Genomic DNA, 16,397 nt, shown 5'->3' with positions numbered 1-16,397 from the left:
GAACCCAGGGCCTCATGCATGCAAAGCAAGCACTCTACCACTGAGCCACCTTCCCAGACCCTATTACTATTTTTAATCTATAGCTATATTATCAGCTCAACATTTCTGTCAATAGGTAAGGAAATCAATAAAGCATTATAAATCTCTAATATTTCTAACATTTATTCATGAACATTTGCTCTAATTTGTACATATGTATATGCATATATATATCACTCACACATAACCGTGTGTGTACATATATACATATTACAAATTGCTATATAAGTACCTAATATAAAACTCAGGTAATAGAAGACCAGTGTGCCAAATTCTGGGGAGAAAAAGAGCAGAGTTTCAAAGATCATGGGACAGGGACTATATGAGTGAAGAGGAAGCATTTCTGGAGTGGTAATGATGACAAATTTCTGTCTTTTTTTCTTTTGGTAGTACTGGGAATTGAACCTAGGACCACAAGCATGCTAGATAAGCTCTAATCCTCTTTTTTTTTTTTTAATTTCCTTTTTTTTTTTTTTTTTTTATTGTAAAGCTACTATACAGAGGGTCACAGTTACATGAGTGAGGTTATGAGTACACTTCCTCTTGAACATTGTTACCCCCTCCATTGTTTTCCCCCTACCATCCCCTCCCTCCCTCCCTTCCCCGAGGTTCTTTTTTTTTTTTTTTTTTTTTTTTTTGATTGTGATTAAATGATTACATAATTTCAAAGTCACAAGTTCATTCTAACTTCCCTGGAGCAAATTGTCTACCACAGTCTGTAATATATAACAGTGTTCACATGTTATATACCATATTTGTGATCAGCAGCATGAGGATATTTAGTAGTGGTTCAACCAGATGAGCGGGAGTTCTTTGTTTCTTAAGTCCTGTTAGTTTTGTCGTATCACTAACCTTTTGGATTTAGCATCCACTTATGAGGGAGACCATGTACCGTTTGTCTCTTCGTTCTTGGCTTACCTCGCTCAACATGATTCCTTCTAGCTCCATCCATTTCCCTGCAAATGCCATTATTTTGTCATTTCTAATGGCTGCATAATATTCCATTGTGTATAGATACCACAATTTTTGGATCCATTCATCTGTGGTGGGGCACCTAGGTTGTTTCCATATCCTAGCTATTGCGAACAGTGCTGCAATAAACATGGAGGTGCACGTGTCCTTGTATATTGGTTCCTGTTGTTCAGGGTAGATGCCTAGAAGTGGTATGACTGGGTCGTAAGGGAGGTCAATCTTTAGCTTTCTAAGGACCCTCCAGACTGCTTTCCAAAGTGGTTGTATAAGTGTACATTCCCACCAGCAGTGTAATAGGGTTCCTCTTTCTCCACATCCCCTCCAGCATTTGTCGTTGGCTGATTTGTGGATGTGGGACATTCTGACTGGGGTAAGGTGGTATCTCAGGGTTGTCTTTATTTGCATTTCCTTCACCACCAGGGATGATGAACATTTCCTCATGTGTTTCTTTGCCATTTTTATTTCTTCATTTGAGAAGTCCCTCTTTAGTTCCCTTGCCCATTTAGTAATTGGTTTGTTAGGTTTGGGAGGGATTAGTTTCTTGAGTTCCCTGTATATACAGGATGTTAACCCCTTGTCTGATATATTGCTGGTAAATATTTTTTCCCAATTAGTTGGTTGTCTTTCTAGCTTAGTTGCGATAGATTTAGCTGTGCAGAAGCTTTTTATTTTAAGGTAGTCCCATTTGTCGAGTCTCTCTCCAACTTGTTGTGACCCTGGGACTCTGTTCAGGAAGTTCCTTCCTGTGCCTATTAGTTCAAGTGTCTCTCCTACTCTGTCCTGCAGTAGTTTCAGAGATTCAGGTTTAATGTTAAGGTCTTTAATCCATTTTGAGTTGATGTTGGTGCATGGTGATAGGCTGGGGTCCACTTTTAGTTTTCTGCATGTGGCTGCCCAGTTTTCCCAGCACCAGCGGTTGAAGAGGCTGTGTTTCTTCCATTGTATGTCTTTGGCTCCTTTGTCGAATATCAGCTGGCTGTAGGCCTGTGGATTTATATCTGGATCTTCTATTCTGTTCCATTGGTCTTCGGGTCTGTTTTTGTGCCAGTACCATGCTGTCTTTGTGATTATAGCTCTGTAGTAGAGTTTGAAGTTCGGCATGGATAGCCCTCCCATATTGTCTTTATCCCCTAGAATTGTTTTGGCTATTCTAGGTCTTTTGTTGTTCCATATAAATTTTTGGACTGTTTTCTGTATTTCAGTGATGTACGTCATTGGGATTTTAATAGGAATTGCATTGAATTTGTATATTAATTTTGGAAGTATCACCATCTTTACTATATTAAGTCGGCCTATCCAGGAGCATGGGAGGTCTTTCCATTTCCTAGTGTCTTCTGCAATTTCTTTCTTTAACTTTTTATAGTTCTCATTAAATAGTTCTTTTACATCTTTGGTTAGGTTAATTCCTAAATATTTTATTTTTTGGGAGGTTATTGTGAATGGGGTTGCTCCCTTTATTTCCCTCTCTTCCTGTGCGTTATCAGTGTATAGGAAGGCAACTGATTTTTGTGGGTTTATTTTGTATCCTGCTATTTTGCCGAAGTGACTTATGATTTCTAAAAGTTTGGGGATGGAGTTTTTGGGATCGTGGAGGTATAGTATCATGTCGTCTGCAAAAAGGGATAGTTTCACTTCTTCTTTCCCTATGCGGATCCCTTTAATGTCTTTTTCTTGCCTTATTGCCCTGGCTAAGGGTTCTAGGACTATGTTGAAGAGGAGTGGAGACAGTGGACATCCTTGCCTTGTTCCTGTTTTTAGGAGGATTGGTTGTAGCTTTTCCCCATTAAGTATAATATTGGCTATTGGTCTGTCATAAATGGCTTTTATTGTTTTTAGAAATGTTCCTTCTATTCCTATTTTCTCCAGAGCTTTTAGCATGAATGAATGTTGAATTTTATCAAAGGCCTTTTCTGCATCTGTGGCGATAATCATGTGATTCTTGACCTTGGCTCTGTTGATATGCTGGATTACATTTATTGACTTACGTATGTTAAACCATCCCTGTGTCTCTGGGATGAAGCCTACCTGATCATAGTGTATTATTTTTTTTATGTGTTTCTGGATTCTGTTAGCTAGAATCTTGTTAAGGATCTTTGATCTGTGTTCATCAAGGAGATTGGCCTGTAATTCTCCTTTTTGGTTGGGTCTTTGCCTGGTTTGGGGATGAGTGTGATATTGGCTTCGTAGAATGAGTTTGGGATAGCTCCCTCCTTCTCTGTTTCTCTGAAGAGCTTGAGGAGTATGGGTATTAGTTCTTCTTTAAAGGTCTTATAGAATTCTGCTGTGAATCCATCTGGTCCTGGGCTTTTTTTTGTTGGAAGACTTTTGATAGCTTCCTGTATCTCATTATAGGATATTGGCTTATTTAATTGGTTAACTTCTTCTTTGCTCAGTTTGGGTAACTTGTATTTCTCTAAAAATGCATCCATTTCCGCCAGATTTTCTTCCTTTAGAGAGTATAGCTTTTGAAAGTAGTCTGTTAGAATTGTTTGGATATCTTGGGTACGTGTTGTGATGTTTCCCGTGGCATCCCTAATCCTATTAATATGGGTTTCCTCTCTTCTTTTTTTAATTAATCTTGCCAACGGGCCATCAATTTTGTTTATTTTTTCAAAGAACCAGCTTTTTGTTTGGTTTATTTTGGTTATGGTTTTCTGATTTTCTAATTGGTTAATCTCTGCTCTCAATTTGGTTATCTGGCTTCGTCTAGTAGCTTTAGGTCCCATTTTTTCTTGTTTTTCTAGCTGTTTTAGTTGCAACATGAGATTATTTACTTGGTCTGTCTCCATTCTCTTGATGTGGGCACTGAGGGCAATAAATTTGCCCCTCAGGACTGCTTTTGCTGTGTCCCACAAGTTTCTTTGTGAGGTGTTTTCATTTTCATTGAGTTCTAGGAAATGCTTTATTTCTTCTCTGATCTCTTCTGTTACCCAGGCCTTGTTAAGGAGTGTGCTGTTCAATTTCCATGTATTAGAGAAATTTCTGCGGTATGCTTTGTTATTGAGAGCTAGCTTGATTCCACTGTGGTCAGATAGGATACAGGGGATTATGTCGATCCCTTTGTATTTGCTTAAGTTCCTTGAATGAACTATGATATGGTCTATTTTGGAGAAAGTTCCATGAGCTGCTGAGAAGAATGTGTACTGTGTTGTTTTAGGGTGAAATACTCGGTAGATGTCAGTTAATTCCGCTTGAAGTATGGCCTCACTTAATTCGGTAGCTTCTTTGCCAATCCTCTGGTTGGTAGACCTGTCCTTTGGTGAGAGTGGCGTGTTAAAGTCTCCTAGTATTATCGTATTGGGATCTATTTTATTCTGTAAGTTTGAGAGCATTTGTTTAACATATCTGGGTGCACCGATATTTGGGGCATATAAGTTGATGATGGTTATATCCTCCTCTTGGATTGTTCCCTTTATTAATATGTAATGTCCGTCCTTGTCTTTCTGTACTGATTTTAATGAAAAGTTTATTTTGTCAGATATCAGGATAGCTACACCTGCTTTCTTATTGGGGGAATTTGATTGGTAGATCCTTTTCCACCCCTTCACTCTGAGTTTGTTTGTATGTTTGGCTGAGAGGTGGGTCTCCTGAAGGCAACAGATGGATGGGTCTTGTTTTCTGATCCAGTCCTCAGTTCGTTTTCTTTTAATTGGCGAATTCAGCCCATTTATATTAAGAGAAAGTATAGAGAGATGCATTGTTGTCCCTGCCATTCCGTTTTCCTAAGTTTTTCTTCTTTCCTTTCCTCCTGTGCTTGCTCAGTTAGACTTTGAGTAATGCCTGTTTGGGGCAGGTCCCAGTTCCTGGTTGCTTTCTTCAGGTTGTGTCCCCCCTCTTAGAATTCTTTGTAATGCTGGCTTAATGTTTATGTATTCATTTAGTTTTTCTTTGCTATTAAAAGTTTTCAGTTCTCCATCGAATGTGAATGCTAGCTTTGCCGGGTATATCAGTCTGGGTTGGCAGTTATTGGCTCTCAGGGCTCGTATGGTGCTTTCCCAGGCTTTTCTTGCATTCATTGTTTGTGTGGAGAGATCTGCAGTGATTCTAATTTTTTTCCCGTTGTAGTATAGCTCCTTCTTCATTTTTGCTGCATGCAGGATTGTTTCCTTATTATTCAGATCCATCATTGCTACTATTATGTGCCTAGAAGTGTTTCTCCTGGGATCTTGCTTGTTGGGTGTTCGATAAGCTTTTGTGATGTAGTTAAGATGGTCGTTTTTGAGGTGGGGAAAATTTTCATTGACTATCTTGTTAAATAGGTGTTGCATTCCCTTGCTCTGGAATTCCTCACCTTCGTCCACTCCGATTATGCGAAGGTTAAATTTTTTAGCGTTATCTGCTTGCTCTTGAATTTCCCTTTGGTTTAATTTGAGTGATTTTTCCATATCTGTCACTTTTTGGTCCAGTTGGTGTATTCTGTCTTCTGTATCTGACACTCTACCTTCCATTTCATTCACTCTGTTGACCGTGGCTTCTATTGTGGTTTGCATGATGGAAATGGATCCCTTTATGGATTCAATGTTGGTTCTCAGAGTACTGATCTCACCTCTCAATGAGGTGATATCAGTATGCATTACCTCTAATTTGGCGTTTATCTCACTTCTTACTGAGGTTTGTGCAGCTTCTATTTTTGCATCCAATTTTTGTTTGATATCCTGTATATCTTTTGATAGTTCATCCTTGTGCTCTTTCAATTTCTGATCCATTTCTCGCTTTATTTCTTGAGTCATTGCCTCCAGCAACCCTTGGATGTAGTTTTTGTCTTCCATTCCTGCTTTGCTCCCACTGGGGCTCTCCCCTGCGTGGCTGCTGGCTTTTGAGGTGAGCTTGCTGTCCTGGGTAGTGGTAAACCTTGTGATTTTTCTCTGTGATTTTCGCATGGGGGTTCAGGAGACTGCTCTTCAATCTTGTTTTGGTGTGTCTGTCTTTGCTTGGTTGCTGATTCTCTATTGGTAGAGAGAGTCTGTGTCTGATCTGGATTCTGTTGGGAGCCTATTTCCAGCTGCTATTCACTTAGGATTCTCAGCTCTCTGCTGTAGCAATTCCCGCCTTTGGAAGGGTTGAGCAGCCTAGACTGCTTGTGTTTGCTCCTGCGGGTGCTCTTGGGAAGATCAGATGCTCTGGATGCACTCTCCCAAATACTGGAGTCTGCTATGGGCTCCTGATGTGTTTTTGTTTGTTTTGGGCTGGTTGTGGGCTTGAACTCTAGGTTTGGGTGCTGTCCCTCAGCTCTTCAGCTCAGGGCTGGCACCCTACCATTTGAGCCACAGCCCCACTTCTGACCCTTTTTGCTTTGTTCAGGCGCCGGTCCCCTGGCCTGGTTCCGGCCCCAGCCTGGAGCGCGCTCTTTAGGCCTGTGCTAATGTGTATACCACCTTGGTTATGCAGCCTGGAGGACACAGTTCAAATTTCTTCTACTGTTGGTAGTCTTGACCCAGGGGCACTGTTCCTGGCTTGAGCATTTAAGCTCCCTTCCCGGGGCGCTCTTGCTCTGGCCTGGCCAGCAGAGTGTGCTCCACCGGCTGGTGGGGCTCTCGAACAGTTCCCAGTTTTAGTGGGTCCTGTGGTCCGGGTGTTGGGGTAGGGAGTCTAGGTCAGGGTCTGGGGATTCCCTCCAGCTCTGGTCTCCCTTGATGGATTCCCTGTCCCCTGATGGGTACTCACCCTGTAGGTCGTCAGTTGTTGTTGCAGTCCGTCAGTTGTTGTTGCAGTCCGAGTTCAGTTGGGGTGGTTGCGGGCTGGGTTGGGCGGCCCCCCGCCGGGTCGTTGCGATCGCGACAGGTCCCTTTGTGGCGCTGCTGGTGCCGGGCGGCTTTGGCGGGATGGAGCCTCTCCGCTCCGGTGGAGAGTGATGGGTGGGGTGGGATCCTCCTGGAGACTCCCGGCTGGTAGGTTTCTCTGTTCCTGGCGATCCGCTGTTCTGCAATCCGGTACCTGGTGATCTGCAAGCAGCCCCCTGTCTCTGTGGCTCCGGCAGCCCCTGCCGGGCCGGCTGGCCGGCGGCTTGGCGCACTGCCGCGCGGCCAGTAAAGGTTGGGGGAGGGGTCTTCGCTCTTCTCTGTTCTGAAATTCTTCTTTTCCTCTCTTTCTTTTTTTGTTATTTTCCACCTCTGGTTTTTCTCTGAGTGTTCGTCTTTTTGTTGTTGTCGGTCTCTTGGGGAGATTAAAGGTTGGAACTCGAACTCTCTTTTTGGTTGGAGAGAGCTGTGGCGTTTCCCTACTGCCCCGTCGCCATCTTGAGCAAAGGTCTTAATTTCCTTTTGAGATAGGGTCTTGCTACTACCTTTGCCCAGGGTGGCCTCCAATTTCCATCCTCCTCCCTCCAGTTCTGTAGTAGCTGGGATTATAGATGTTTACTACCACAATCTGGCTTAAATTCCTATTTTTGATCAGGTACTTTTGTCCTTTATAGTGTATCATAGATTCCACTCAGTAGAGTGTGAGAACATTGCTAAATGTGTCTTTGGCTGCTAGACCATTGTTTTTCTCTCCTACTCTGGCTCTTTCTTTATCTACCTGAATTCAGGGATTCAATATAACCTATTCAATATGGTCTAAAGGGCACAAGACGCACCATTTGAAACCCTGGAATTTGGTTTAAACTCTTATAACCTGGGTAAACTTAGGAAAGTCACTACTGCCTCTGAATCTCAGGTTCTTCCTCAGAGAACTGGACCAGATTTCTGATCCTTGGTGTCTTTTCTAATCAGCATATTGAATATACACCTGCAGCTCAGTCATTCAGTGGGACTAGTCGTAGTAGTTCTTACTATGTGTCAGGAGCTCAACTAAGCACTTTTTCATTTCATCCTTCAGATATAATTCTGCATTATAGTCTATTGTCCCTACTTCAGAAAACTGGCGCAGGTAATTTAAGAAACTCAGTGAGTAATATAGTATAATTAATTTGGGCCTATTCAATATCTAGGGGTTTGTACTCAGCCTCTACATTATGCTGTGCTTTATCATCATGATTCCCAAATGGAGAGACACCTTGTCACGTCTCATTCACTCTTGCGTATATCATGAGATTGGAGAGATGACTAATATGATTAATTCCCGGTGGTTTGGCAAGAGATTGTGTGTGTGCATATATGCGTGTGTGTGGAGGGGGCAGGTGGGTGTATGTGCCAGTCCTAGGGCTTAAACTCAGGTCCTGGGCACTGTCACTGAGCTTTTTTGCTTGAGGTGAGCACTCTTAACCCTTGAGCCACAATTCCACTTACAGCTTTTTGCTGGTTATAAAGCTGGATTGGGCAGGCTTTGAATTGCAATCTTCAGATCTCAACCTCCCAAGTAGATAGGATTACAGGCATGAGCCATGGGTTTAGGGGCCATTCCACTTGAATATTACAAAATTAAGTAATCTCCAAGCTTCTTTTCATAGCTGATCTTTCATGACTACCACTTGCATTAAGTTGAATCTAGTAAATCCCATTGCTTTTGTTGTTTTCTGATATCATGCAGAATTTTACCAATCATCAGTTTATCTTTGTCTTCTTCAATAACTCATTATTTTTGAGCAGACTTTGAACAGAAACTTTATGAAGTCGGATCTGATTTGTCCTCCGGTCATACCTCTCAGTAACACAGGGAAAATGCCAGCTGGGTCACCCCTGGTGATCCTCTAATTAGCTGCCATTGGCATGATTTCCTTAACAGTACATTACCAACAAATAGCCATGTCACTGATGGCTGTAATCTAATTACAGTCTGCAAATCACGCAATCATTCACTTTGTATTTGGCAAATGTAAGTTGACTAAGGGTCATTGTCAGTGAGAGTGGTGCTCACATTTCCATTTTCTGATATCTTGAAGATGTATTACCACTTATTACCGTATTATCTTGTGAGAAAAAAAATCTTCCAAAAGAACTAGTGGAAACAATACATTATCAGTCACCTGTTACCTGTTCATGTTTTCATGCTTTTCTCTTTCTATCCTAGAGGAGAGGAGAGTCTCTAAAAATCAGGAGAAGACTTGAAGAAAGGAAGTGATTGTTGAAAGCCATTCTTAGAAATTTGGGCAGATTCCTCAGCGCTAAAACATAACCAAAAGTAGAAAAAGGATGATCATCACACTGATTAGATTGTGAAAAGAGGTACTAGCTTTTCTTCTTCTTTCTTTCTTTACTTTTTTTAGTGTTTTAAGAGAGCTTGGCATGTTCCTGCTATTAGGACTATTGCTCTTCTAGTTATTTCCTTGAATACAACTTCCTCTCACTGGTAGAAATGTCTTCTCTGAAGGAAGTGCTGAACTCAACTTCAGAACCTCAGGTGATTCTCAATCTTTTTTTAGGTATTTTCTTGCCCCTTTCCCTTGTCTTCCATCCATCCTACCTCTGTTCTTGCTGGAATGCATCTCTGCATACCCCACATCCTTACTCAAGATTTAGGTGAAAAAAAATGAGGTGACAGGGGACAGCTGAGAGAATAAGCAGAAGTATTAAATATTGTGGAGAGCGCTCCACTAGAACAATACTCTTCTATATACACCGTTCCTTCTGCTCTGCACCGTCTGGTCCACCAATACAATCTGCCATTAATATGTCAAAGCTCAGAAAAGCTTGGAGTTTTGTGCTTCTCAAAAATAGTTGCCTTCCAAATAATCTTTTTTTAATATATTTTTATTGTAAAAATACTGTACGGAGGGGTTACAGTTACATGAGCAAGGTAATGAATACATTTCCTATCAAGCATTGTTACCTCCTCCTTTGTTTTTCCCTTGACCATCCCTTCCCTCCTCACCTCTACAACTACACTCTCCAGCCCCACCTAAATTGTTAAGTTCATTTTCAACATAGTGTCTTGCATCTCATCGTTACAATGGGTCAACCTATATCCCTATTTAAGCATTTTGATTTTTCCCTTCCCCTCTCCAAATTAGAGAAGTGTATATACAAGATGCAGGGCACCAACATCAACTACAGTGAAAACAGGGGTTATACCATGGGGGAGGAACATACAAAGAAACAAAAAAAATCACATGGTACATTATAAATACATTAGAAACAATAAGAAAGAAAAAAAAACTTGTGTCCCTATCTTGGGGTTCAACTTAACATCATCTTATATGGTCACATGTACATAGCTTTTGACCTTTTCTGCTTGTCCCAGACATATACTAGTTTTTGCAAATAAGGGAAACCATAGGACCTGTTTCTTTGGGCCTGGCTTATTTCACTTAATACAATTTTTTCCAAGTCTTTCCATTTCCTAACAAATGGGGTGATGTCATTCTTTCTGATGGAGGCATAGAATTCTTATATATATATATATATATATATATATATATATATATATATATATATGTCACATTTTCTTGATCTATTCATCTACTGGGGGGCATCTGGGTTGGTTCCATATCTTAGCTATGGTACGTAATGCTACAATAAACATAGTTTTGCTGGTAGCTTTAGTATGGGCTTGTTTGTGATCATTTGGGTAATACCTAAAAGTGAGATTGCTAGGTCATAGGAGAGCTCTATGTAGAGTCTTTTGAGGAACCTCCATACTGCTTTCCAAGGTGGTTGAACAAGTTTACACTCCCACCAACAATGCAGTAGGGTTCCCTTCTGGCCACAGCCCATCCAGCATCTGTTGTTATTAGATTTCTTGATTATAGCCATTCTAACTGGTGTGAGATGGAATCTCAATGTTGTTTTGATTTGCATTTCTTTTATGGCCAGGAAGTAGGGCATTTCTTCACATGTCTATTGGTCATTCTTATTTTTTCTTCAGAGAAGTCTGTCTTTAAGTTCTTTAGTGACTTATCAGTGGGGCAGTTGTTTCTTTGAGGATTTGTTGTTGGGGGATTTAATTTTTTGAGTTCTAAGTTGTCTGTTGTATAGCTAGTGAAGATCTTCTTCTAGTCTGTGGGCTTTCTATTGATGCTACTAGCTATATCCTTTGCCATGCAGAAGCTCTGCAGCTTCATGCAATCCCATTTGTCCAACCTTTCTTTGATTTGTTGTGTTTCTGGATCTCTATTAAGAAAATTTCATCCTGTGCCAAGGAGACCCAGGGTTTCTCCTGTTCCTTCCTGTAATATTTTCAGGGTGTCTGCTTTCACTCCGAGGTCTTTGATCCATTTGGAGTTGATTCTGGTGCAGGGTGATATATAAGGATCTAGCTTTAGTTTTCTACAGGTGATTAACCAATTTTGCCAGCACCATTTATTGAAGAGGCTGTCTTTCTTGCATTCTATTTTTTAGCTCCTTATCGAAGATTAGGTGACTATAAGTCTGTGGGTTCATTTCTGGGTTGTCGATTCTATTCCATTGGTTCTGAGGTCTGTTCTTGTGCCAGTACCAAGCTGTTTTGATTAGAATGGCTTTGTAGTAGAAATTTGGTATTGATATTCCTCCAGCACTGTTCTTTCTGTTAAGGATCGTTTTTGCTATTTGGGGTCTCTTATTGTTCCATATGAATTTTTGGATTGCTTCTTCTATTTCCTTGAAGAATGAGGTTGGAATATTGGTAGGTACCGCATTGAATTTGTAGATAGCCTTCGGAAGTATTGCCATTGTTACGATGTTGATCCTTCCAATCCAGGAGCATGGGAGGTTTTCCACTTCCTAAGTTCTGTTTTGATTTCCTTTTTCAGGTTTTTAAGGTTTTCATCGTCGAGGTCCTTCACTTCTTTAGTTAAGTTAATTCCTTGAAGGCAGCAGATTGAAGGGTCTTGCTTTTTAATCCAACTAGACAGTCTATGTCGCTAAATTGGAGAGTTAAGTCCATTAATATTGAGAGTTAGGACTGAGGGTGATTGCTAGTTCCTGCCATGTTATCCGCCTTCTTGCAGGCTGTGACAACTGGGTTCTTCCTATGGTTCTTGGATTCTCAGTTTGGGTGCAGTTTCTTGGCCTTTATTGTGCTCTTGTTGGTTCTCTATGCATAGGACATCTTTAAGTGTCTTTTGTAGGGCTGGTTTGGTGGAGATATATTGTTTCAGTTTTTCTTTGTTATGGAAGATTTTTATTTGGCTTTTTGAAGGAGAGTTTAGCTGGGTACAGTATTCTTGGTTGATAGTTGTTTGTCATTAGAGCATGGCATACATCATTCCAAGCTCTTCTTGCTTTAATTGTCTGTGCTGAGAAATCTGAGGTGATTTTAAGTGGTTTCCCTTTATAGGTGATTGATCTTTTCTCCTTGACAGCTTTTAAGGATCTTTTCCTTGGTCTGAATTGATCCTGTGTGAATTATAATGTGACAGTGGGATGCCTTGTTCTGGTCTGGTCTATTTGGAGTTCTAAAAGTTTCTTGTATCTGAATAGGCCTATCTTTTTGCAGATTTGCGAAATTCTCTGCTAGGATCCTGTTAAATAAATTTCATAGACCTCAACTTCGGTCTCTAGGTGTTCCTCGACACCCATTATCCTCAGATTAGGTCTTCTGATGGTAACTTCTAAAGGTTGAATAGATCTCTCATATTTCTTGGGTTTGTCTCAGATAGTTGTATGTTCTTTCTCTATAATATCCAAGCTGTCTTCAATCCCTGAGATTCGATCTTCTGCATGGTCTAACCTACTGTTAAGACTTTCTACTTCGTTTTTATTTCCTTTTCTTCTAACTGGTCAGCTTTGATGGCTTCAAATTCTTTGTTGGAGTTTTGTTTTAGATCTTGTATGGACTTCTTTACTTCCTCAATTTGGTGTTCAGTGTTTATTCTCAAATCCCTTAGTTGATTGGTTATGGTTTCCTTGGACTCCCATTCCTTCTGTCGGGCTCCATTCAGCATTCCCTTTGTGGTCTCCCTGGATTCCTTCATCTGTCTGTTTATGGATTCTATATTGATCTTTGTCTATTCTCATCCCACTCACGCAATTCCTCTATTATTCTTTGATTAGCTTCCTCACACTCACGAGACTCCTATATTAATTTTGGTTAGCCTTATCATGCTCATGAAGTTCCTGTATCAATCTTTTGGTTAGCCTTGTCTTGCTCTCTATCATGCTCACACTGAGTCCTTTGCAGGTTTTCAGTCTTTTCATTCACTGTGTTTACCAGTGGTGTTTGTAGAGCTTTTTGGGGACTCTCTTCCGGATTATTCATTGACTGTTCTGTCACCTGATTATCATGAGTGGGAGTTGAGATACCTGGACTTGCCATCTTTCTTGTGTTTCTTTGGCTTGTTCTGCCCATTTAGTATGAAAGTAACACCAATTTCGTGCTAGAACACTATTTTAAGGCAAGCATCAACCAGAGTCTTGTAGTTGCACAGTCAAAATGGCTGCAGATGCAATCTAGTTCAACAGATACAATCTTTTCAACATCAACCAACTATGGATTAATGGGCTAAGAACATCAAAGAGGGATTCAGCAGACCAGAAATTAATAGGTTTAGGGAGAATTATGGGGAAAAATAGGATTAGAAGTAAAAGAAATGAGTGAATTTAACTAAGTCCTAATCTCAGAGAGGAAATGGATAGAACAAAATGAAAGGAGATAAAGAAACAAGAAAAAATGGAAAAACAAAAATTTAAATTTAAAAAATGAAATACTTAAAAATTATGTAAGTATAAAGAAATAATACTGAAAGAAAAAAATGATAGGATGAGAGGAGAGAGATAAAAATGAAAAATGAAAAAATAAAAAATTTAAAAATGTAATACTTAAGAAATATATAGGTACAAAGAAATAATTGTTATTATATAATAGGCTCCTATTAAAGAAGTTAAGCCTAAGAGGTTGTGAATTGAGTAATCAATTTCTGAATTAAGTATGTACACAATGAAGGATAAGGTCTAATAATCGACAATGGGTATATATCTGGGGAGGAGCAGAACAGCAACTAAATTAGGAAAAAAATTAATAAATGGACCAAAAGATTAAAATAGATTAAAAGAAACATTCACACACACACACACACACACACACACACACACACACACACACACACATCCCTAATGTAAAAATTATGAAAGAAATCTAGAAAACAATTTTCTAAAAAATTAAAAAAAATAGCTAGAAAAATGAGTTATTTGATTTTTTGGGGGAGGGGGAGAGATGTTGTATCTCTCCTGTGTCTGTAATCAGTCTCTTGGTGGAGTCTCTGGTTTGCTTGTGGTGTTTGGTTTTCCTGTGGCTTGATTGGTTTCTTAAGTCAGTTTGTTTGAGCAGGCAAAAAAATGCTCTGCCTTACCCAGGACTTTGTGATTCTCCTCCCAGGCTAGTTCAGTGGGAGGGAGATCTGCTTTGAGTATCACAAAAGAGGGAGATGGCTGTTTCCTCCAGCTTGGAGTTGCTGTGATGAGGCTAGGTTCTGGGAAGGGCGACTTTCCCCTGGGTGGAACTGAGCCCAGCAGGTCTGGTCAGGTTCCTGTGACCTGGTGAATGTCTCCTATTGTTTTCTTCCCAGGCCTCAGTTGGACCTAGCTGCTCAGCCAGGCCTTTGTCAATATCAAAGATGGAATTCTTCTCCAGTGGTGGGGGAGGAGCTACCTTCCCACCAGTGCTCCCACTGTGAGAAGGAATAAGTATGTCTTGGGGTGTACTCACCCTAGCCTCTTGGTTTCTGGGTTGTCCCAGGTCTGTCATCAGCAGGATGAAGATTTCTGCTCCTTTTCAGTTCTTGCTGGTGGTGAGTAGCATCCGTTTGTACACGGCATCTGGCACCTTTGTCCCCGGCTTTCTCTGTTGATATGGTGGCTGCTGTGGTGGACACCAGCAAGTGCTCAGATCTGTCTCCTTGACCAAGCTGCCTGGATTTTCCTCTTTGGCCAAATTCTCTGTACTATGATAGCACACTTGGTGTGATTCTCTAGCATATGACTGTTCACTGGAACACTAAAACTGCTTTCTATGCGAGAGCTTGTTTAGCCTCCAGCTTCTCTTCTGCCATCTTCCCCAAATAATCTTTTTATATTTGAATAGCAAATGTCCCCCATAAATTGCTCTGTTGGATGGCAACTCCTTTGTACAAATACTTAAATATAATAAAAATATTTTTTAAGAAGTTTCCCAAGTTTTTTGTGTTGAAAGCTTTCATTCTGTTTTTTTTCTTCCAGCCACAAAGTGAGCAGCTTAGCTCTACAATGTATATACTCCCTGCCATAATTTACTGCACCATTACAACAACATCCCTGAAAAAGAATAAAAGAATATAAGGCCAAGATACATGGACTGAAATCTCTGAAACAATGGGCCAAAGTAACCTTCATTACATGTTAATTATCTCAGGTAATTTTTATTCTAATGCCATGAAATTTACTGGTACAAGGTTGAATTCCAAAAGACAAATGAGGAACAAAAGCCTCTATTTTGTGTTTTACCCCATAATTTTCAATATCACCATCACAATAAATTGGGAACAATTATGTGCAATGGGTTTTACATTAGGCTTTTTATCTCCCTTTTTCCCTTCTTTAATTCTGTACATTACTGTACAGGAGAATGAGCCCCCACAAGCCCTTATTCTCTGGCCATTCTCGGTATGAAGAGTTCCTTAGTTCAGCTTCTCACCTCTAGGGTCACCCAGTTTGATCTTCAGTGTCCTCTACTGGTGTCATTAATCTGTGGAAGTTTTACTCTACCATCAGCTATAGGCAGAACAAAGATAGTGGGGCTCTGACCCACACTGTCTTTGGAATACACATAGACTTGGTTCTATAGTTTCCTTTATTAATAACACTATCATATCAGTACCTCCGATGCATTATAGTTCAATCAGCTTCCTCAGGCTGGCAAAAATCCACTCTAACATTACTTTATGATATGTGTTCTAAGTTGAAAACAAGATTTACAACTGAAGATTCAAGCCATATCCATTGATATGTGGAGGTTGGTTTGTATATTGGGAGATTAGGGAACAATATGGAAAAAGGAGATTATTTTCGTTTTTTTTTTTTTTTCTTTTGGTCAGTTGTGGGGCCTGGGCACTGTCCCTCAGCTCTTCAGCTCAAGGCTAGCACTCTACCACTTGAGCCACAGCACCACTTCCGGCTTTTCTGCTTATGTGGTGCCGAGGAATTGAACCCAGGGCCTGTTGTACACAAGGCAAACACTCTACCACTGAGCCACCTGCCCAGCCCCTTAGCTTATTTTTTTTAAAGTCTTTCTACAAAGGCTTAACTTGTGTTACATGAAAAAACTAGATTTTACATGAGTAAATTTTTGAAATCTAAATCTAGGTAACTAGCCAACAGAATTGGCAATTTGAAAGAACACCATTTGAAAGTATGCTCCTTCCAGGACAGGATTGGTGCCTTTTCATCTCTATTTGTTCACACCTAGATCAGTTAGTTCCTGGCACAGAGTCGGATTTCAATAAAATGTTGACAAATGTTTTTAAATAAACAGAATGCTCTTGGTGTCTGTGTCAGTTCAAGCAACTATTCCTAACTGAACTAAATTATTTATATTGAACTCAGCCTTCCTTATTCCCT

Source organism: Dipodomys spectabilis, unplaced genomic scaffold (genome assembly GCF_019054845.1).
Source record: "Dipodomys spectabilis isolate Male_0828 unplaced genomic scaffold, ASM1905484v1 ptg000032l, whole genome shotgun sequence".
Classification (NCBI taxonomy): domain Eukaryota; kingdom Metazoa; phylum Chordata; class Mammalia; order Rodentia; family Heteromyidae; genus Dipodomys; species Dipodomys spectabilis.
Note: the sequence above shows the minus strand (reverse complement) of the source record.